Source organism: Rutidosis leptorrhynchoides, chromosome 1 (genome assembly GCF_046630445.1).
Source record: "Rutidosis leptorrhynchoides isolate AG116_Rl617_1_P2 chromosome 1, CSIRO_AGI_Rlap_v1, whole genome shotgun sequence".
NCBI lineage: Eukaryota > Viridiplantae > Streptophyta > Magnoliopsida > Asterales > Asteraceae > Rutidosis > Rutidosis leptorrhynchoides.
In genome coordinates, this window is record NC_092333.1 from 48,178,822 (window position 1) to 48,202,828 (window position 24,007).

Consider the following 24,007-nt stretch of genomic DNA (forward strand, 5'->3'; position numbering starts at 1 on the left):
CACAACTTAAATATAAAATTCAAAATTAATATTAAAAATTCACACCAAACTTAAAATTTGAAATGCATAAAATTAAAAATTCATATTTTAAAAATTAAAAATTCACACCAAACTTAATTTAAAAATTCAAATATTTACAATTTTAAAAATATTGTTTTTACAAAGTTTACAATATTAATTTAAGATTTAAATATTAATTTTAAAAACATGGTAAAAATAAAATTAAAAATCTTTTTGGCTTTTTATCCCACTTTAATCAATCAAATATTATCAAAAATATGCGCCCCTCTTTTCGGTAAAGTAATTTCGGTTCCAAGACCTAATTTAACTCATGACGAATTTTTGAAATATTTTGGGTTGATTGATTAAAGATATTTATACCTTAAGAATAAACGTTAAATTTCGCAGTGATGTAATAAATTTTTGAATGATATCAATAATTTCGGTCGCCAAACCTAATTTTATTCAATACCAATTTAATACTTTTTAGTGAACAAATTAGCGTTTATTATCAAAAGGTTAAAAATAAAAATAAAAATAAAAACTGTACATACATACCTGTGAAATAGATTTCTTAGTTATATGATCTATCCCATTCATAAGATAGTCGGTTTAATTGGTTTTCCATGGCTACATAGGCGTAACCTCGAGCATTCAGTGTCTTTTCTTCTAAACATATGAACGGTCCGTCTCTGCATAAAGTAACAAATTCGGTATTTGAATAGGTTTGATTATTTGAACATTTACCTCCATGTGACCATTTTCAGCATTTGTGACATCTTTCTAGGTGTCGTGCTCTTCTTTTCGCTGCGGATTTTGATTTTCCTTTATCAAATTGTAACTTATTATCTTCGCATCTGGATTCTTTTCTAACTCCGTCCATTCTTTCTCTGATTACTGATACTAATTCACTCGGGAGTATGTCATTATTACGTTTAGTGATCAAAGCGTGTAGCATTAGACCATGGTTTAGTTCACAGGCAGTCTTCATTTTGTAAAAACCTAAAAAAAATAAAAATTCAGAATGGGGGGAGAAGACTAGTTCTTTAGGGTCTGCTAGGGAAAGACCATTCGGGTTCCATTTTCGAGAACTACACGAAAACAGACAATCTAACTCTAACAGAAATACATATTATCCTTTAAAGACTTGATTCTCCCCACACTTAGTTAGCTGTGGTGTCGAAATTGTGATTAACTTCGTTGTCGACTTCCATTGGACCATGTATGTAATGTTTAACTCTGTGACCATTAACTTTAAATTCAATCCCATGTGAATTTATTAATTCTATCGTCCCGTATGGGAAAACTCTTTTGACTATGAATGGTCCAGACCATCTTGATTTCAATTTTCCAGGAAATAGCTTGAATCGTGAATTGAAAAGAAGAACTCTGTCTCCTTCTTTAAATTCTTTTGAACTTCTGATTCTTTTATCATGCCATTTCTTCGTTCTTTCCTTATAGATTAACGAATTTTCGTATGCTTCATGTCTTAATTCTTCTAATTCATTTAGTTGAATTAATCGTAGACGTCCGGCTTCATGTAAATCAAGATTACATGTTTTCAAAGCCCAAAATGCTTCGTGTTCAATTTCTACTGGAAGATGACATGCTTTTCCATAAACAAGTCTAAAAGGTGTGGTTCCAATTGGAGTTTTGTAGGCTGTTCTAAAAGCCCAGAGTGCATCCTCCAATTTAATGGACTATTCCTTCGGATTTGATCCTACGGTTTTCTCTAGAATACGTTTTAAAGCTCGGTTGGTATTTTCAACTTGTCCACTTGTTTGTGGATGATATGCGGTGGAGATTTTATGAGTTACTCCATATCTTTTAAGAACTTTCTCAAGTTGATTATTACAGAAATGAGTACCCCGATCACTTATTAAAGCTTTCGGTGTTCCAAACCTTGCAAAAAGACGTTTTAAAAAGTTGACTACAACTCGTGCATCGTTAGTTGGGAGAGCTTGTGCTTCCGCCCATTTAGATACATAATCAATGGCTACGAGTATATATAGATTATTATGAGATTTTGGAAATGGACCCATAAAGTCAATACCCCAAATGTCAAATACTTCACATACTTGGATGACATTTTGTGGCATTTCATCACGTTGACTTATTTTTCCGGCCCTTTGACAAGCATCACAGGATTTGCAAAGAAGGTGTGCGTCTTTGTAAATTGTAGGCCAATAGAATCCAGCATCATAAACTTTTCTTGCTGTTAGTTGAGGCCCATAATGCCCTCCTGTTGGTCCTGTGTGACAATGGTTTAAAATTTTACTAGCTTCATCTCCAAATACACATCGGCGTATTATTCCATCGGGACAACTTTTAAACAGATGTGGATCTTCCCAGAAATAGTGTTTTATATCACTGAAGAATTTCTTTCGTCTTTGGTACGATAATCCTTTTTCAAGGAATCCACAAACTAAGTAGTTTGCATAATCTGCAAACCATGGGATTTCTTTATCATCTATCTTCAATAGATATTCATCAGGAAAGTTGTCTTGTATGGCCGATTCATTCAGAACTTCTAATTCGGGATTTTCAAGACGAGAAAGATGATCAGCGGCGAGATTTTCTGCTCCTCTTTTATCTCGGATTTCAATATCAAACTCTTGTAAGAGTAAGATCCAACGTATTAATCTTGGTTTAGCATCTTGTTTCGAAAATAGGTATCTAAGAGCAGAATGGTCGGTATAGACCACCGTTTTTGCTAGAACGAGATATGATCGAAATTTGTCAAAAGCAAAGACAATAGCAAGGAGTTCTTTTTCAGTAGTTGTATAGTTCGTTTGTGCTCCTTGTAACGTCTTACTAGCATAATATATAAGTTGAAATCGTTTTTCAATCCTTTGTCCTAAAACGGCTCCCATTGCAAAATCACTTGCATCGCACATTAGTTCAAATGGTAGATTCCAAATTGGTGTTATCATGATCGGTGCATTAGTGAGTTTCTCTTTAAGAATATTAAAAGATTTGATACACTCATCTGAAAAGATGAATGGAGCATCCTTTTCTAGGAGTTTATTCATAGGAGTGGCAATTTTAGAAAAATCTTTTATGAAACGTCGGTAAAAACCGGCATGCCCTAGAAAACTCCTAACTCCTCTAACATTGGTGGGATGTGGAAGTTTAGCAATTACATCTACTTTAGCTCTATCCACTTCAATTCCTTCTTTTGAAATTTTATGTCCAAGAACGATGCCTTCTTTAACCATGAAATGGCATTTCTCCCAATTAAGTACTAGATTTGATTGTTCGCATCTAAGAAGCATTCGTTCCAGATTAACTAGACATGATTCAAATGTATCACCGAAGACTGAAAAGTCATCCATGAAAACTTCCATGCATTCTTCTATCATGTCATGAAAAATTGCCATCATACACCTTTGAAAGGTTGTAGGGGCGTTACAAAGTCCAAATGGCATGCGTTTGTAAGCAAAAGTACCATAAGGGCACGTGAATGTGGTTTTCTCTTGGTCCTCGGGTGCTATTGGAATTTGAAAATATCCGGAAAATCCATCTAGAAGACAATAGTAACTATTTCCGGCTAATCTTTCTAACATTTGATCTATGAAAGGTAAGGGAAAGTGATCTTTTCTGGTGGCGTCATTTAATTTTCTATAATCAATACACACACGCCATCCTGTTACAGTCCTAGTAGGAATAAGCTCATTTTTCTCATTTGTAATGACAGTCATGCCACCCTTCTTAGGCACGCATTGAACTGGGCTTACCCATGGACTATCAGAGATTGGATAAATTAAACCTGCATCTAGCAGTTTAATAATCTCTTTCTTAACTACATCTTGCATATTAGGATTTAGTCTTCGTTGGCGTTGCACATACGTTTTATGACCTTCTTCCATAAGGATTTTATGTGTGCAATACGAAGGACTTATTCCTTTAATATCATGAATCTTCCATGCAATGGCTGGTTTATGAGCTTTCAACACAGAAATAAGTTGTGATTTCTCATTTTCAGTAAGAGAAGATGATATTATTACAGGTAATTCAGATTCACCATGTAAATAAGCGTATTCCAAATGGTTTGGAAGTGGCTTTAACTCTAATTTCGGAGGTTCTTCTATCGATGATTTGTATCGATATCTGTCTTCTTCTTTTAGCATTTGAATTTCTTCTGTTGTTGGTTCATATCCATTAGCTATAAGTGTAGCTAACATTTCAGCTTCATCAATTGGTTCATTACCTTCTCCTAAAGAACATTCTCCTGTTCCTTGTAATTCTGGAAATTCTTCTAATAATTCTGCATGTGCATCTATAGTTTGAATATAATAACATGTATCATCTGCAGATTGTGGTTGTTGCATTGCTCTATCAACTGAAAAGGTAACACTCTCATCCTCTATACTTAGGGTCAGTTTCTTACCGAACACGTCTATCATTGCTTTAGCCGTGTTTAAGAATGGTCTTCCTAATATGAGAGGAACTTGAGAATCTTCTTCCATGTCCAGAACAACAAAATCTACTGGAAATACTAAAGTACCAACTTTAACTAGCATGTTCTCCATTATCCCTCTAGGATATTTTATTGATCTATCGGCTAGTTGTATGCTTATTCTGGTTGGTTTCAATTCTCCAAGGTCTAGTTTAGTGTATAGTGAATACGGCATTAGATTTATACTAGCACCTAAGTCTGCCAATGCTTCTATTGAACTAAGACTACCCAGAAAACATGGAATTGTGAAACTTTCTGGATCAGATAGTTTTTCTGGTATCTTATTCAACAGCACTGCTGAACAATTAGCATTCATAGTAACAGCCGAGAGTTCTTCCATTTTCTTTCTATTTGAGATTAGATCTTTCAAGAATTTAGCATATCTAGGCATTCCTGAAATCACATCAATGAAAGGAAGATTTACATTTATCTGTTTAAACATATCCAAGAATTTGGATTGCTCGGCTTCAAGTTTTTCTTTCTTCATTTTACTTGGGTAAGGAAGTGGTGGTTGGTATGGTTTAACATAAGGTTTATCCTTAACTGTGTTATCTTCATTAACCTTCTCAACTACCGGTTCTTTTTCCTTATCTTGATCAGGTTGTGGTTCTTGTGGAGTAGGAATAGCTTTATCAGAAGTTACAGGTATTTCAGGTGGTTTAAGTGTTGTACCACTTCTTATGGTAATGGCTTTAGCTGTTTCATTCCGGGGGTTAGCATTTGTATCACTAGGTAGACTTCCCGGTTTTCTTTCACCTATTAACCTTGCTAGGTTACTTACTTCTTGTTCCAGATTTTGAATAGAAGCTTGTTGATTTCTAAATGCTTGAGCATTTTGTTCATTGGTTTGTTTCTGAGATGTGAAAAATTGCGTTTGAGTTTCAACTAGCTTTGTCATCATATCTTCTAAATTCGGCTTTTTATCATCGGTTTATTGTGGTGGTTTGTTTTGAAAATTAGGTCTTTGCTGATTGTAATTGTTATTAGATACTTGTTGATTGGTAGGACCTTGTTGGTTGTTGTATGGAATATTTCGGTTATAATTCTGGTTTTGATTGTAAATCGGTCTTGGCGGTTGATAATTATTCTGATAATTATTTCCAGGCCTTTGGTTTATGTATGAAATATTCTCTCTTTGTTCCATTGTTAATTCAATACTGAGACAATCTTTTGTCAAATGTGGTCCTCCACACTGCTCACAACTAATTCGTATTGAGTGAATATCTTTAGTCATCTTTTCCATTCGTCTCTCCACAGCATCTATCTTTGCGGAAATGGAATCTAAGTCATGGCTAGAATCGGCTCTAGCTGCTTTAGATGATCTAACGATGTCTTTTTCTTGGTGCCACTCATGTGAGTGGGAAGCAGTGTTATCAATAATTTTGTAAGCATCAGTTTCGGTTTTCTTCATAATAGAACCACCAGCTGCTATATCTATGTCTTTCCTTGTAGTGATGTCGCATCCTTGGTAGAATATTTGTACTATTTGACAAGTGTCTAAACCATGTTGCGGACATCCTCTTAACAACTTTCCATATCTTGTCCACGCCTCATATAGAGTTTCATTTGGTTTCTGTGTAAACGTAACAATTTCTGCTTGAAGTCTTACGGCTTTAGATGCAGGAAAGAATTGTTTAAGAAATTTGTCAACTAAAACATCCCATGTATCGATCGCCCCTTCAGGTAACGATTCCAACCAATCTTTGGCTTCTCCCTTTAAAGTCCAGGGAAATAACATGAGATATATCTGTTCATCCTCTACTTCTGAGATTTTAAATAGTGTGCAGATCCTATTAAAGGTACGTAGATGTTTATTTGGATCTTCCTTCGGCGCACCACTAAATTGGCATTGATTAGTCACCATGTGTAGAATTTGTCCTTTGATTTCATAATCTGGCGCATTAATGTCTGGATGAGTAATTGCGTGACCTTGGCCAGTGCGTTTAGCTCTCATTCGGTCTTCCATACTTAAAGGTTCCAGATTCTCCATAATTGAATTTGTTGAATCGGTATCACTAGATGATTCTGATTTAATGGTTCGTTCCTCAACAATCTCTGTTTGAATAATTGGTGGCTCCGGAGGAAAGTTTAATAGTTCAGGATCTATGAACCGTTCCTGAATATTCTCCGGATTCTCAATTGTGAGGTTGGGTTCAAAAAATGGATTATCGGAAATTTAAACTGAAGTACTTGGTCTACTGGATGACGATTCTAAAGAAAAATCAACGGCGGTTATATTTGCTAAATGTCTTGATCTAGTTACAGGTGGTGAACGTACAAAAGGTGGTGAACGTCTTGCTCGGTGCATTCACTGAATATCCTATTAGTTTTAAAAAGGAAAGAAAAATTATAATAAGTTATTCAATTAATAGACTTTTCTGATTTTGCCCACGTTTCGAATAGCCAAAAGATGCAGCAGAGGGGCAGGATTCGTTTGGTCTCAATATAATTGAGGACTGTTTGGCTCCAATAACCCGATCCACGTACAAATCCAACTATTACTACGAACCAGAAAATTTTGATGTCTATCAATTTAACCACTTAAAATAAATTTTCGTAATTTTAAGAAATTTAGATAAGAAGTAGAATAAAAATCTATGTCCTAAAACTAGAATAGCGAGAAATAAGAAAGAAAAAGAGTTCGTCGAAAAAAGAAAAAAAAAGTTGAAAAATAAAAAGTGACGGAAAAATAAAAGAAACTTATAAAAACTTAAAAGTACTTTGACTAACCTAACCTTATTACTACAACTAACTTAAAATTATAATCGTAAATTGAAATTACTAATTGGAATGATAATTGATACATAGTAAAAGGTGTCTAAAAATATTAAAACTTACAGGAAAAACTGAATCCCAAATGGAAATAACTTAAAAAGAAACTAAAACTTAAAAAGGCGTCGCAAAATTCTAGAGTACCTAAATCTTAGTCTAAAGAAAAAGCACTTAAGGGATTTTACGGCAAAGCCTAAAAATCTAGAAGTAAAAATAATTATGGCAAAAACTATGAATTAAAACTAAATATGAGCTAAAAATACAAAAGTTACGCTAAAACGATTAAAAAGGGACAAAATATAAAAATATATAAAAAGTTGTAAAAAGTACAATTTTTATAAAAATATTATTTTTATATTATTTATTTTATAAAACTATTAATTTTATAATTTAATAAAAACTAAAATAAAACTAAATATAACAAATTAATAATAATAAAAACTAAACTAATAATAAAAAAAATAATACCCTAATTAGGGTTTTAATTATATAATAATAATAATAATTTCGTAATTATTGCAGCAGGAAGTCAAATCTGGCGTGTCAGATGGGCTCATGCGATCGCATGAGTCCTCAGTTGCCCAGCCATGCGATCGCATGGGCTAGGGTTTCGGGCCATAGAGTGGGCTGCTACAGTACAGGCCGAATTAATTATTATTATTATTAATTTTTTTTTTTTGCTGTAAAATATAAAATATATTTATTAATTAATTAAAACTTATATTTTTACAAACTAAAAAAAAATGGAAATAAAGAAACTTTATAAAATTTAAATATTTATCAAACTCCTAAAAATATTTATATTTTTGTTTTTCTTTTTATATTTTTGAATATTTAAAACGTATTTTTATAAAAACGAATTTTAATAAAAGTAAACTAAAAATCTTTTTTTTTATATATAGCGTTGCGCTTCCGGTTTTTAAGACGATCCCCGGCAGCGGCGCCAAAAATACTTGATGTCGTAGGGGGTGTATACAAAATAGTATTATTTTTAGTGCAAAATACTATTAAATACGATACAATTTTACACAAGATATTTATTTATTTATAGAATGGATATACTTAAACCTTGCTACAACACTTATAGGCAGTGTTCCTAATCGTACAGTAGTGTAGTTTTTAGTAAGTCCGGTTCTTTCCACAGGGAAAATCTTTAAACAAAGCTTAACGCTATATTAGTTTACTTTTATAAAAATACAAATATATATATAAGTAATATTATTATTATAAAGGGGGGTTTTTACCGTTTAATGACCGGTTTGTCGATTTTAAAACTTTAGTCGCAGTTAAAACCAAATGTAAAATATTAAAAATAAATACAAGACTTAAATTAAGCATAAAGTAAATAACGATAATGAAATTGCGAATAATAAAAGTGCGATAAAATAAACTTGCGATAATTAAAAAGTACGATAATTAAAAGTGCAATTAAATACAATAATAATAAAAATGCGATATTTAGAAGTGCAATTAAATATAAAATAAAGGAAATTAAATATGAAATAAAAGAATTATGCTTATTTAAACTTCCGTAATCATGATGTTTGACGTGTTGATTTTAGTTTTATGCCCATGGGCTAATTGTCCTTTGTCCTGGATTATTTAATATGTCCGTCTGGTTTTTGTCCATAACAGTCCATCAGTCATAAATATAAAGTGCGAGTGTCCTCGTCAAATTATCCTTATACCCGAAGTTAAATATTCCAACTAATTGGGGATTCGAATTGTAACAAGGTTTTAATACTTTGTTTAATGAATACACCAGGTTATCAACTGCGTGTAAACCAAGGTTTTACTACTTTGTTAGCAATTACACCAATTATCCTTGAATGTAATTTCACCCCTGTTTTAATTATTCTAGTGGCTATTAATCCATTCCCGTGTCCGGTTAAATGAACGATTATTCGTACATATAAATACCCCGCCCATCGTGTCCGATCGAGTGTATATGGTAATTTATAAGGATGCCTAATTGTAAATCTTTATATTAACATTAACAAACTATCATTTAGTTAAACAAATATAAAGTCCATTAATAGCTCATAGTCTAATTTCCACAAGTGTCGTTCTTTTGTTCAAACTCCAATTATGGTACAAAGCCCAATTACCCAATTTTAGTAATTAGCCCAACATCATGATTACTTCAGATTAAATAAGCATAATAATAACTTAGCTACGAGACATTAATATAAAAAGGTTGAACATAACTTACAATGATTAAAAATAGCGTAGCGTTACACGGACAGAATTTCGACTTACACCCTTACAATATTCGCTAACATACCCTTATTATTAGAATTATAATTAAAATTAAAATTAAAATATAAATTATATATATATATTTTACGTATATATGAGAGAAGAGAGAAAGATGGATATTTTGGTTCACCAAACTGCGAATTTATAGGAGATGTGGCCTGACTTTTCATGCCATGCGATCGCATGGACTTTCTTCTTCCTGGCCATGCGATCGCATGGCCAGCTGGGAGAGCTCACATGTTGCTTGTTTCCTTGTGCCGACGTTTTATAAATAATATAATATATTAAATAATTATAAGAATTATTTAAATATTATATTATATTTATGTGCATAGTTGACTTGTAATTTTTAGTCCGTTGCGTCGAGCATTGAGAGTTGACTCCGGTCCCGGTTCCGGATTTTCGAACGTCCTTGCGTACAATTTTATATTTTGTACTTTGCGTTTTGAATCTTGTACTCTTGTAATTTCGAGACGTTTCTTATCAATAATTGGAACCTCTTTGATTGTCTTTTGTACTTTTGAGCTTTTTGGTCGTTTGCGTCTTCAATTCGTCGAATCTGTCTTTTGTCTTCACCTTTTATTATTTAAACGAATATCACTTGTAAATAGAATAATTGCAACTAAAAGCTTGTCTTTCTTGAGGAATAATGCTATGAAATATATGTTCGTTTTTAGCATTATCATTATCATCCTTAGGAAATTACCTGCTCATTATCCTTAGTCTAGACACGTTTTATTGCATTGACTGCATGAATAGTGTATAGATAAAATTCATATCTTAGCGTATCTGACAATTCATATCTTAGCTTATCTGTTACTGTAGACCTTGCCTGTAGACCTTGCTTGATATCTCTCGTAAATTTCTCCGTAATTTAAGGGATCCTGGTACTATATATATCTATGAATATTATGCATTGAGAATACATCCAAATATCAATTGCTGTCACTAAACTCTTTCTTTTCTGTGATCGCGTAAGATGGCCTCTACGAATCGACCACGTTCCTCTAACAACCCAAGTTTTAACAATCCATGCCTCAACATCTCATTCTGTACCTCGAGTATAATCATCGTTCTACGAATCATTATACATCATTTATCTTCGTTCGATATGGCGATTATGTAATCTCTAAGGTTTTAGATATTATATATTCTTGTTCTAACGGTAAAGCAAATGAGTTTAATATCATATTGACTCATTAAATCCATGATTACATCTGAAGAAAATATATATGAATATATATTTTTCATAACGATTGTAATTAAAAATTCTTTTGTACAAACTGTTAATGATGAAAATATTTTAACGGGTAGGTAATACCCGAGGAATATTTAGATTTCACATTAATAAGTTACGTTGTACATTCTTCGAATTAGATTCAATAGTCATTTACTATTCTACTTACATCCACCGATATGCAAATCCGTTCACCACAGAATAATCATATTCATCCAATTTCATATTGGGATTTTAATTTATCAGAATCCAACAAATGGCATAATGAAGAAAACATTTGACAAAATAAAATTTTTTAGAAACAAACAAATTAACTATGAGAAATTATGTTAAGAATCCACGCTAACTATTCCTAGCTAATTGTTTCTAGCTAACTGATTACATTTTATATTATCGCAATTTAATTATCGCAATTTACATTCTCGCAATTTTAATTATCGTCATTTAATTTCTGTTATTTACTTTACGCACTTTATTTATCGTCATTTAATTTCTGTTATTTATTTTACAAACTTTAAATATCGTGACACGTGTACAAAGTTTTGACATATTATATCGACGCATATATATATATTATTTGGAATAACCATAGACACTCTATATGCAGTAATGATCGAGTTCTCTATACAGGGTTGAGGTTGATTCTATAATAATATATATACTTTGAGTTGTGATCGAGTCTGAGACGTATACGGGTCACGATACGTATTAATTAATTCGAATATTATACATTAAAATATATATGAATATGAATTATTGGACTGTCAACTGTGGACTATCGACTGTGGACTATCAAGATTGGACAATTAAAAATGAATTAAAATATTGATTATAACATATGAAACTAAACAATTCTTCAAGTTTACCACTTGATTTCATCTTAAACCTCATTAGTATCATGACGATTACAATCTGTGTTCAAACCTTTCATGATTCTTGAACACATCTCAAACGAGAGGATGAACCAACCACACTTCATCTACGGGAGAAAAGATTGATGCATTTAGTTATACATCTGAAAAACTCTCGAAAACTGAGTAAACGTTTAACACATAGTTGTGTTAATTCCTTTAGTGTCATTATTACCCAAAATAACTTGGTAATTCCTTTCCAAATTAGCCAATTTTGTCACAGCTCCAACAAGTCAACTTCGACTTTTCATTCGGATTATCTTATTATAACCCTGATATGTAAGTTTACCTTTCGTCATCGTTACCGGAGAATTCTTTTATATTCCACCATATTATCAGTCGACGTACCAGCAACCTCGTTGTTTTTTGGCTTAAATCTCTCTGACAAATCATTATATTTATTCATTGAAACCCTATCATATACTCATCCGTATTTTGTAACGAGAACTGCCATACCAATTACCGGGAATCAGCAATCAGTACTTTGAAAACTCACATCATATCTACATCAACAGTTATATGTATGACATTTATCTCTTAGAATTATGATCTCTCATTCTAAAATTCTGAAAAGCACTCAGCCACAAATCAATACTATGAATGTTGAAAAAGTTGAATGAAGCAGCAGAAATCATAGAAAACCGTAAACGACCTTAATCATCGGAAGTTTGATGATAAAGAATAGTATGTTGGAAAAGCTCAGAAAAGTTGGAACTGGAAAATGGATTGAGCTAACCATGAAGGGGACCAAGGACAAATACAAGGACCAAACCCTATATTCAAAGAATCCATGTAATTATGAATCCGATGAAATCTTTAGAGAATATCCTGCTCCGAAGTCATGTTAAAATCTTGCGGAAAATCTTTTTCTTATCAACTTTCGAACTTAGAAATTCCAAAATATCATCATAAATATCTTCGATACTTCTGAAGATATTTTCATAAATATTCTCGTCCGAAATTATATACCTCTTCGTGCTATCTGTATTACATTATATTGAAAACTGTTTTAGTTTTCAATATTCTGTAACATCTAAGTATAAATTATGAATGAATTCTGGAGAAGTGTTGAGAATTGAAGCATGAGTTAGTATAATATAATGACACTTGATCAACGTGATTATATTACAGTAAGTCATGTTGAGTTTCTATTGGGACATGATGATTCACAGATCATAACGTCATCATGTGTCATGCTACATAACTCTTTCATTCTACTTAACTTCTGAACATATCAAGAAAGTATATTCTTGATAGTTCTATTCTTAGTGATTCTAGTAATTTGACAAATCAAATCGTGCTATAACGTTCTTTCTTGTTTAGAACATTAAATTCATTCGAAACTCCATATATGCGAATTCTGGACCATTACCAGAGATGTCCAATCGTAAAAAGAAGAAACGAAGGGACAAAGCTCCAAAAGAAAGAGAAAATTGGAGTATAAATCACAGCAAAATAGGAGAGAGCATTAACTGTGGATGACAATGATTATAGAAAACGTAAGCAGGGATTTCGAAATATAAGAGAAAATATAAAGCCCAATAACAACACGGAGATTACAAACCGCGGATATTAATATGAATAGAAATATAAAAACACAGTATAATTAAGAATAATATCACCCCAAGGTAATAGTAGAAGTAAACAGATTCTTCTGGTGGAAGATTAAAAAGAAGGATGACAGAAATGATAATTAGAAAAATATCAGGGAATAGAACGGGATTAAGCATTTTCACGATTTTTTGAATGTATGAACTAAGAAAGAAAGTATAGGAATGGTGAGGATAATGGAACGGAAGCATTTAATTTATAGTAGAAATATCAGACAGAGTAATCGAGGCAGATCATCGTATTTAATTGTAGAGATCTTAATTTCCTTACTCGCCGAAGAATCAAATCTTTTAGATTTCAAAGATTTTCTTTAAATCCCTTGAATTCCGGAATTCAACCAATACAACATCAAAAGTTAAGACGCACCCTATTCTCTAAATTCAACCCTGGCTACGTCAAAAGCTATGACGAATCTTTACTTCTTTATTTCGCTCTTTTGTGATAACTTCACTCGTACTCTTCGAGTAATTGAATTATCTTATCCATATTACTCAACAGTAATAAACTCTATTTATCAACTCATATTCGTCATGAAAACATTTTTATTGTTAGCCATGACCACCTCAGTCAAATTTCGGGACGAAATTTCTTTAACGGGTAGGTACTGTGATGACCCGGGAATTTCCAACCAAATTTAAACTTAATCTTTATATGAAATCAACATGATAAGCAAAAATTATTAAATCGAGTCTCAGAATTTTTGAACTGTTTACATAGATTCATTTACACCTTCGACCATTCCCGACGATTCACGAACAGTAGTTGTAAATAAATATGTAAATATATATATAAATAAATATATAATATTTTGAATCAATAAAATATACCTTAATCAAATTGAAATTTACAATATAAATGAATGATCAAAGTAACTAGATTATTAATAAAATGATTATATAAATATATAGATATATAGATATATATAATACTATTATGAACCTATATAAGATAAATGATTCTATTAGCAATTATTATGTTGAAACATATACCTAAAATATATAAATGTTAAATATTCAATAGATGTATTTGTATAATATATGATATAATTATGAGGTATTACAAAATTAATAAATTGTAATATCAAATGTATTTAACTGTTAAATCTAATTGTTATATTATTATTGACACATTTGATTTATTATGTCATTATTATTATTAACATTATAATTATCAATGTTGATATCATTATTATTGTAACTAGTAATAAAAATTATAAATTTTTTTTTTTGTTATTATGATAAGTATTAATATCATTATTAATTCTAATATTGTTTTATGATATTTTGATCTTTGATATTATTAATATTAATATTTTTTTTAATTACGAATAAATGTATTATTATTATTATTTTTATTATTATTATTATTATTATTATTATTATTATTATTATTATTATTATTATTATTATTATTATTAGAATTATCATTATTATTATAATTATAATTAATCATAGTATTACTTATATAAAAAAAATTTATATATGAAAATAGGGAGCATATTCAGTGAACGTAATCTTTTAACGTTATCCAAATTTTGTTTTCTTTCCATCAATCTGTACTAATATTCGAAAATCCAAAATCAGATATATCCAAAATCAGTTTTCCATTTTTTTCAACTTTTTATATTTTTTCTGTACGAATTAATTCTGTGTCGATTTTTAAATCCCCTTAAATTCAATTAGTTCATTGATCTTAAATCATACAGCTTTTTCCACATTCATACTACTTTGCAATTATAGCAACAAAGTGTAAATGCAGTTTGGTTAGGAATCTCCTTTAGCAACAAAGTGTAAAGGATTTCTTATTTATTTATTTTTCTGAAACAGCTCGACATCCCTGTTACATATATTTTTTTTCTAAACTTCGAATTCGAATGATTTTCAAAAATGTGTAAATGCAGTTTGGTTAGGAATCTCCTATATAAACTATCTGCGAAGTTACAACCTCCAATTCCTTTTATCGATTCGTAATTTCGAAGTCAAAGTTTTAGTTTTTAAAAGTCAAAATTGTGTTCATCACAAAATTAGAAATTGTGTTAATGTTTCTGTTGAAATTGACAGTTTTTAAAGTTTTTAAAGACGATTTAAAACACATTTTGTGTTGAAAGCATAATCTAAAAATGTTCTTAAGTGATCAATCAAATTTTTTTTTCATCTGCGTCGAGCAGCAGAAGTTTTTTTTTATTTTCGTTTTTTCTTTTTAAAATTACAAACACAACTATATATATATATATATATATATATATATATATATATATATATATATATATATATATATATATATATATATATATATATATATATATATATATATATATATATGTGTCTTAAATAAAAATAATTTCGTTGTTTTGATTTTAAAGAGCCATGATCGACGCTTTTGATTATTAGTGAGGAAGATGAAGTTGAAAATAAAAATAATTACGGGTTATAAATTTTCAAAGGGGTATGATTACAGAAAAATGAAAATGGTTCGATGGTCTTGGGTGTTGTCGGGATAGCAAGTGGTTGTGGGTTCGAATCCCGGCTTGGGCGATTCAATATTTTTTTGGGCCTTTGAAGGTAGCCATTTATCAACTTTATTATTAATTATTATTATTATCATTATAGATTGTTATTTTTATTATTATTTTTGTACTTATTAATTATTGTTATTATTACATGTATTATAATTGTTACTAGTATTATTATTAACATAAGTGTATATATAAAATTATCATTTATCATCATAATATTAGATACAAATATGAATATTATTATTATTGTCAGTATCATTATGATCAATATAATTAGATAATTATAAGTAGTAATATTAATAATATGAGTATCATTATTATTATATTATTAAAAATTATTATCCTAACTATTATTAGAAATAAAATTTGCTATAAATATTATTATTATTAGTATTGTTATTATCTTTATTATCAGATACAATTTTCATTAATATTATTAATATTATTTTACCAAATAAACATTATGTATATAAAAACATTTATAAGTAATAATACATATAAGTATGTACTAATGATATTAATGACTTTTACATAAATATACATATATAACAAATTAATATAAATTTTATATACAATACTAATCTGATATATATATATATATATATATATATATATATATATATATATATATATATATATATATATATATATATATATATATATATATATATATATATAATAAGAAATTTGAATATATACACATAACCTAACAACATTAATATTTCTATATATAAAATGAAAATATATATAATGAAACTTACTAATTTACTATATTTATAAATTACATCACAAATAATAATACATATATTTGTTCGATTACGATTATACATTTTAATTTATATACAAATGATATAGGTTCGTGAATTCGAGGCCAACCCTGCATTGTTCAGTTGTTCAATGTCGTCATATGTATTTTTACTACAAAATACAGTATGGTGAGTTTCATTTGCTTTCCCTTTTACTCTTTACATTTTTGGGGCTGAGAATACATGCAAATGTTTTATTAACTGTTTTACAATAATTATATGCGTGAGTTTCATTATTCCCATTTTAAATGCTTTCGCAATATATATTTTTGGGACTGAGAATACATGCACTGTTTTTATAACTGTTTTACGAAATAGACACAAGTAATTGAAACTACATTATATGGTTGAATGATCGAAATCGAATATGCCCCTTTTTATTAAGTCTGGTAATCTAAGAATTAGGAAACAGACACCCTAATTGACGCGAACTCTAAAGATAGATCTATAGGGCCCAACAAGCCCCATCCAAAGTACCGGATGCTTTAGTACTTCGAAATTTATATCATGTCCGAAGGAGGATCCCGGAATGATGGGGATATTCTTATATACATACTATGAATGTCGGTTACCAGGTGTTCAATCCATATGAATGATATTTTTTGTCTCTATGCATGGGACGTATGTTTATGAGAAATGGAAATATAAAATCTTGTGGTCTATTAAAATTATGAAATGATTATTTATGATAAACTAATGAACTCACCAACCTTTTGGTTGACACTTGAAAGTATGTTTATTCTCAGGTACGAAAGAAATCTTCTGCTGTGCATTTGCTCATTTTAGATATATTACTTGGAGTCATTCATGACATATTTCAAAAGATGTTGCATTCGAGTCATTGAGTTCATCAAGAATATTATCAAGTTATTTATAGTTTAGATATATTCTGAAATAGTATGCATGTCTGTCAACTTACGATGAAATGAAAGTTGTCTTTTAAAAATGAATGCAATGTTTGTAAAATGTATCATATAGAGGTCAAGTACCTCGCAATGTAATCAACTGTTGTGAATCGTTTATAATCGATGTAGACTTCGTCCGGATGGATTAGGATGGGTCTTCACAAACACAAACCCTAGATTCCTAAAAATTTTGAAGTTTTTGGCTTCAAATCATGTTAAATAGCATCAATCTAGGTTATACATGCATAAAATACTAACAATTTAACTCTAATTACACTAGAAATTAACAAAATCAAATTAGGTAAATTATAGCTCAAGAATACTAAAAATCAAATTTAAAGAGGTTTAGGGGTGAAATTTTTACCTTCTTTGAAAAGCTTCTGAACAATTTCATGATTAGAGCGAGAAATTTGACGAATTATGGTGAAAAATTGTGAATTTTAGAGGTGATTTTTGGATTATTTTTGTGTATATGTGTGTGTGTTGTGGTGAAGACAGACTCATCTGTCTATATGATCTGCCCAGATATTCTGCCTCATGCGATCGCATGAGGTTACATGCCAAACCCCATGCGATCGCATGGGGGTCTGTATTTTTTTTTTTTTAAACCTTTACTAATAAAACATATATATTAAAAATTAAAATTTTGTTTTTAGGATGAGGGCATTTCGGATCGTTGTCCTAGTCCGTCCCTCGATAAAATTTTAAAATTTGTCATTTTTTTAAGCGCAGTTTTAAAGCAAAGATTTTTGAGTTTTTTTTATATGTTTTTGGCATACTTTAATTCAATAAGATTAAAAATAATGATAATAAAAATTCTCGTCCCTCCCTTGGGTAGAGCAATTTCGGTTCAACGACCTACTTTTCAACTCATGACGAATTTTAAAAATCATATTTTTAACTTAGCGAAATAAAGTAAATTTTTGTTTTTAAATTCACACCAAACTTAAATTTAAATTGCATAAAATTAAAAATTCATATTATTAAAATTTTAAAAATTCACACCAAATTTATATTATATTTTTGTTTTTATACATACAAACTTATATTAAAAATATTAATTTTTTTTATATTTACAAACTTAAATATATTAATTTAAAAAGTTTACAATAATAATTTAATATTAATGTATTAATTTTAAAAACAAAGTAAAATTAAAAATTAAAAATCTTTTTGGTCTTTTATGCCACTTTAATCAATCAAATATTATCAAAAATACACGCTCCTCTTTTCGGTAAAGTAATTTCGGCTATATTACCTAGTTTTACTCCTGACGAATTTCTGAAATATTTTGGGTTGATTGATTAAAGATATTTATACCTTAAGAATAAACGGTAAATTTCGCAGTGATGTAATAAATTTTTGTATGATATCATTAATTTCGGTCGCAAAACCTTATTTTATTGAGTATCAATTTAATACTTTATAGCAAACAATTTAGCGTTTAATGTCAAAAGGTTAAAAACAATAAAATAAAAATAAAAATAAAAACTGTACATACTTACCTGTTAGATAGAATTCTCAGTGACCTGCTTTAGCCCACTCATAAGATAGTCGGACGAATTGGTTTTCCATAGCTACATAGGCGTAACCTCGAGCATTCAATGATTTTTCTTTGAAACATATGAACGGTCCTTCTCTGCATAAAGTAACGAACTCGGTATTGGAATATGTCTGATTCGTCGAGCATTTTCCTTCGTGTGACCATTTTCCGCATTTGTGACATCTTTCAAGGTGTCGTGCTCTTCTTTTCGCTGCGGATTTTGATTTTATTTTACCAAAATGTAACTTATTATGATCGTTTCTGAGTTCTTTTCTTACTCCATTCATTTTGGCTCTTATTACTGATACCAGGTCACTCGGGAGTGTGTCATTATTACGTTTAGTGATCAAAGCGTGTAGCATTAGACCATGGTTTAGTTCACAGGAATTCTTCATCTCGTAAAACCTAAAAAAAATAAAAATTCAGAATGGGGGGAGAAGACTAGTTCTTTAGGGTCTGCTAGGGAAAGACCATTCGGATTCCATTCTCGAGAACTACATGAAAACAGAATATCTAACTCTAACAGAAATACGTATTACCCTTAAAAGACTCGAATCTCCCCACACTTAGTTAGCTGTGGTGTCGAAATTGTGATTAACTTCGTTTTCAATTTCCATCGGTCCATGTATGTAATGTTTAATAACTCTGTGACCATTAACTTTAAATTCAATCGCATTTGAATTTATTAACTCTATTGTTCCGTATGGGAAAACACTTTTGACGATGAATGGTCCAGACCATCTTGATTTCAATTTTCCAGGAAATAGCTTGAATCGTGAATTAAAAAGAAGAACTTTGTCTCCTTCTTTAAATTCTTTTGAACTTCTAATTCTTTTATCATGCTATTTCTTCGTTCTTTCCTTATAGATTAACGAATTTTTGTATGCTTCAAGTCTTAATTCTTCTAATTCGTTTAGTTGACTTAACCGTAGACGTCCAGCTTCATGTAAATCAAGATTACATGTCTTCAAAGCCCAAAATGCTTTGTGTTCAATTTCTACTGGAAGATGACATGCTTTTCCGTAAACGAGTCTAAAAGGTGTGGTTCCAATTGGAGTTTTGTAGGCTGTTCTAAAAGCCCAGAGTGCATCCTCCAATTTCATGGACCATTCCTTCGGATTTGATCCTACGGTTTTCTCTAGAATACGTTTTAATGCTCGGTTGGTATTTTCGACTTGTCCACTTGTTTGTGGATGATAAGCAGTGGAGATTTTATGAGTTACTCCATATCTTTTGAGAACTTTCTAAAGTTGATTATTACAAAAATGAGTACCCCGATCACTTATTAAAGCTTACAGTGTTCCAAACCTGGCAAAAAGACGTTTTAAAAAGTTGACTACAACTCGTGCATCGTTAGTCGGGAGAGCTTATGCTTCCGCCCATTTAGATACATAATCAATGGCAACGAGAATTTAGAGATTATTATGAGATTTTGGAAATGGACCCATAAAGTCAATACTCCAAATGTCAAATACTTCACATACTTGAATGACATTTTGTGGCATTTCATCACGTTGACTTATTTTTCTGGCCCATTTGACAAGCATCACAGGATTTACAAATAAGGTGTGCGTCTTTGAAAATTGTAGGCCAATAGAATCCAGCATCGTAAACTTTTCTTGCTGTGAGTTGAGGCCCATAATGCCCTCCTGTTGGTCCTGTGTGACAATGGTTTAAAATTTGACTAGCTTCATCTCCGAATACACATCGGCGTATTATTCCATCGGGACAATTTTTAAACAAATGTAGATCTTCCCAGAAATAGTGTTTTATATCACTAAAGAATTTCTTTCGTTTTTGGTACGACAACCCTTTTTCAAGAAATCTACATACTAAGTAGTTTGCATAGTCTGCAAATCATGGAATTTCATTATAATCTATCTTCAATAGATATTCATCAGGAAAGTTATCTTGTATGGCCGATTCATTTAGAACTTCTAATTCAGAATTTTCAAGACGAGAAAGATGATCAGCTGCGAGATTTTCTGCTCCCTTTTTATCTCGGATTTCAATATCGAACTCTTGTAAGAGTAAGATCCAATGGATTAATCTTGTTTTAGCATCTTGTTTCGAAAATAGGTATCTAAGAGCAGAATGGTCAGTATAGACCACCGTTTTAGCTAGAACGCGATATGAACGAAATTTGTCAAAAGCAAAGACAATAGCAAGGAGTTCTTTTTCAGTAGTTATGTAATTCGTTTTTGCTCCTTGTAACGTCTTACTAGCATAATATATAGGTTGAAATCATTTTTCAATCCTTTGTCCTAAAACGGCTCCCATTGCAAAATCACTTGCATCGCACATTAGTTCAAACGGTAGATTCCAATTTGGAGTTATCATGATCGGCGCATTAGTGAGTTTTCTTTAAGAATATTAAAAGATTTGATGCATTCATCCGAAAAGATGAATGGAGCATCCTTTTCTAGGAGTTTATTCATAGGAGTGGCAATTTTAGAAAAATCTTTTATGAAACGTCGGTAAAAACCGGCATGCCCTAAAAAACTCCTAACTCCTCTAACATTAGTGGGATGTGGAAGTTTAGCAATTACATCTACTTTAGCTCTATCCACTTCAATTCCTTCCTTTGAAATTTTATGACCAAGAACGATGCCTTCTTTAATCATGAAATGGCATTTCTCCCAATTAAGAACTAGATTTGATTGTTCGCATCTAATAAGCATTCGTTCAAGATTAACTAGACATGATTCAAAAGTATCACCAAAGACTGAAAAGTCATCCATGAAAACTTCCATGCATTCTTCTATGATGTCGTGAAAAATCACCATCATGCACCTTTGAAAGGTTGCAGGGGCGTTGCAAAGTCCAAATGGCATGCGTTTGTAAGCAAAAGTACCATAAGGGCATGTGAACGTGGTTTTCTCTTGGTCCTCGGGTGCTATTGGAATTTGAAAATATCCAGAAAAACCATCAAGAAAACAATAGTAACTATTTCCAGCTAATCTTTCCAACATTTGATCAATGAGAGGTAATGGAAAGTGGTGTTTTCTGGTGGCGTCATTTAATTTTCTATAATCAATACAAACACGCCATCCTGTTACAGTCCTAGTAGGAATAAGCTCATTTTTCTCATTTGTGATGACAGTCATGCCACCCTTCTTAGGCACGCATTGAACTGGGCTTACCCATAGACTATCAGAAATTGGATAAATTAAACCTGCATCTAGCAGTTTAATAATTTCTTTCTTAACAACATCTTGCATATTAGGATTTAGTCTTCGTTGACGTTGCACATACGTTTTATAACCTTCTTCCATAAGGATTTTATGTGTGTAATACGAAGGACTTATTCCTTTAATATCATGAATTTTCCATGCAATAGCTGGTTTATGAGCTCTTAGCACAGAAATGAGTTGAGATTTTTCATTTTCAGTAAGAGAAGACGATATTATTACAGGTAATTCAGATTCACCATGTAAATAAGCATATTCCAAATGGTTTGGAATTGGCTTTAACTCTAATTTCGGTGGTTCTTCTATCGATGATTTATATCGATATCTGTCTTCTTTTTTTAGCATTTGAATTTCTTCTGTTGTTGGTTCATATCCATTAGCCATAAGTGTAGCTAACATTTCAGCTTCATCAATTGGTTCAGTTCCTTCTCCTAAAGAACATTCTCCTGTTCCTTGTAATTCTGGAAATTCTTCTAACAATTCTGCATGTGAATCTATAGTTTGAATATAATAACATGTATCATCTGCAAATTGTGGTTGTTGCATGGCTCTATCAACTGAAAAGGTAACACTCTCGTCCTCTATACTTAGGGTCAGTTTCTTACCGAACACGTCTATTATTGCTTTAGCCGTGTTTAAGAATGGTCTTCCTAATATGAGAGGAACTCGAGAATCTTCTTCCATGTCCAAAATAACAAAATCTACTAGAAATACTACAAACTTTAACTAGCATTCTCCATTATTCCTCTAGGATATTTTACTGATCGATCGGCTAGTTGTATACTTATTCGTGTTGGTTTCAATTTTTCAAGGTCTAGTTTAGCGTATAGTGAATACGGCATTAAATTTATACTAGCACCTAAGTCTGCCAATGCTTCTATTGAACTAAGACTACCCAGAAAACATGGAATTGTGAAACTTCCTGGATCTGATAATTTTTCTGGTATCTTATTCAATAACACTGCAGAACAATTAGCATTCATAGTAACAGCCGAGAGGTCTTCCATTTTCTTTGTATTTGTGATTAGATCTTTCAGAAATTTAGCATATCTAGGCATTCCTGAAATCACATCAATGAAAGGAAGATTTACTTTTATTTTTTTAAACATATCCAAGAATTTGGATTGCTCGGCTTCAAGTCTCTTTTTTCTCATTTTACTCGGGTAAGGAAGTGGTGGTTGATATGGTTTAACATAAGGTTTAGCTTTAACTGTGTTATCTTCATTAACCTTCTCAACTACCGGTTCTTTTTCCTTATCTTGCTCAGATTGTGGTTCTTGTGAAGTAGGAATAGAGTCATCAGAAATTACAGGTATTTCGGGTAGTTTAAGTGTAACACCACTTCTTGTGGTAATGGATTTAGCTGTTTCATTCCGGGGGTTAGCATTTGTATTACTAGGTAGACTTCCCGGTTTTCTTTCACCTATCAACCTTGCTAGGTTGCTTACTTCTTGTTCCAGATTTTGAATAGAAGCTTGTTGATTTCTAAATGCTTGAGCATTTTGTTCATTGGTTTGTTTCTGAGATGTGAAAAACTGCGTTTGAGATTCAACTAGCTTCGACATCATATCTTCTAAATTTGGCTTTTTATCATCGGTTTGTGGTGGTTTATTTTTAAAAATTGGTCTTTGCTGATTGTAAGTATTATTGGATACTTGTTGATTACTAGGACCTTGTTGGTTGTTTTATGGAACATTTCAGTTATAATTCTGATTTTGATTGTAGAATGGTCTTGGCGGTTGATAATTATTCTGATAATTATTTCCAGGCCTTTGGTTTATGTATGAAACATTCTCTC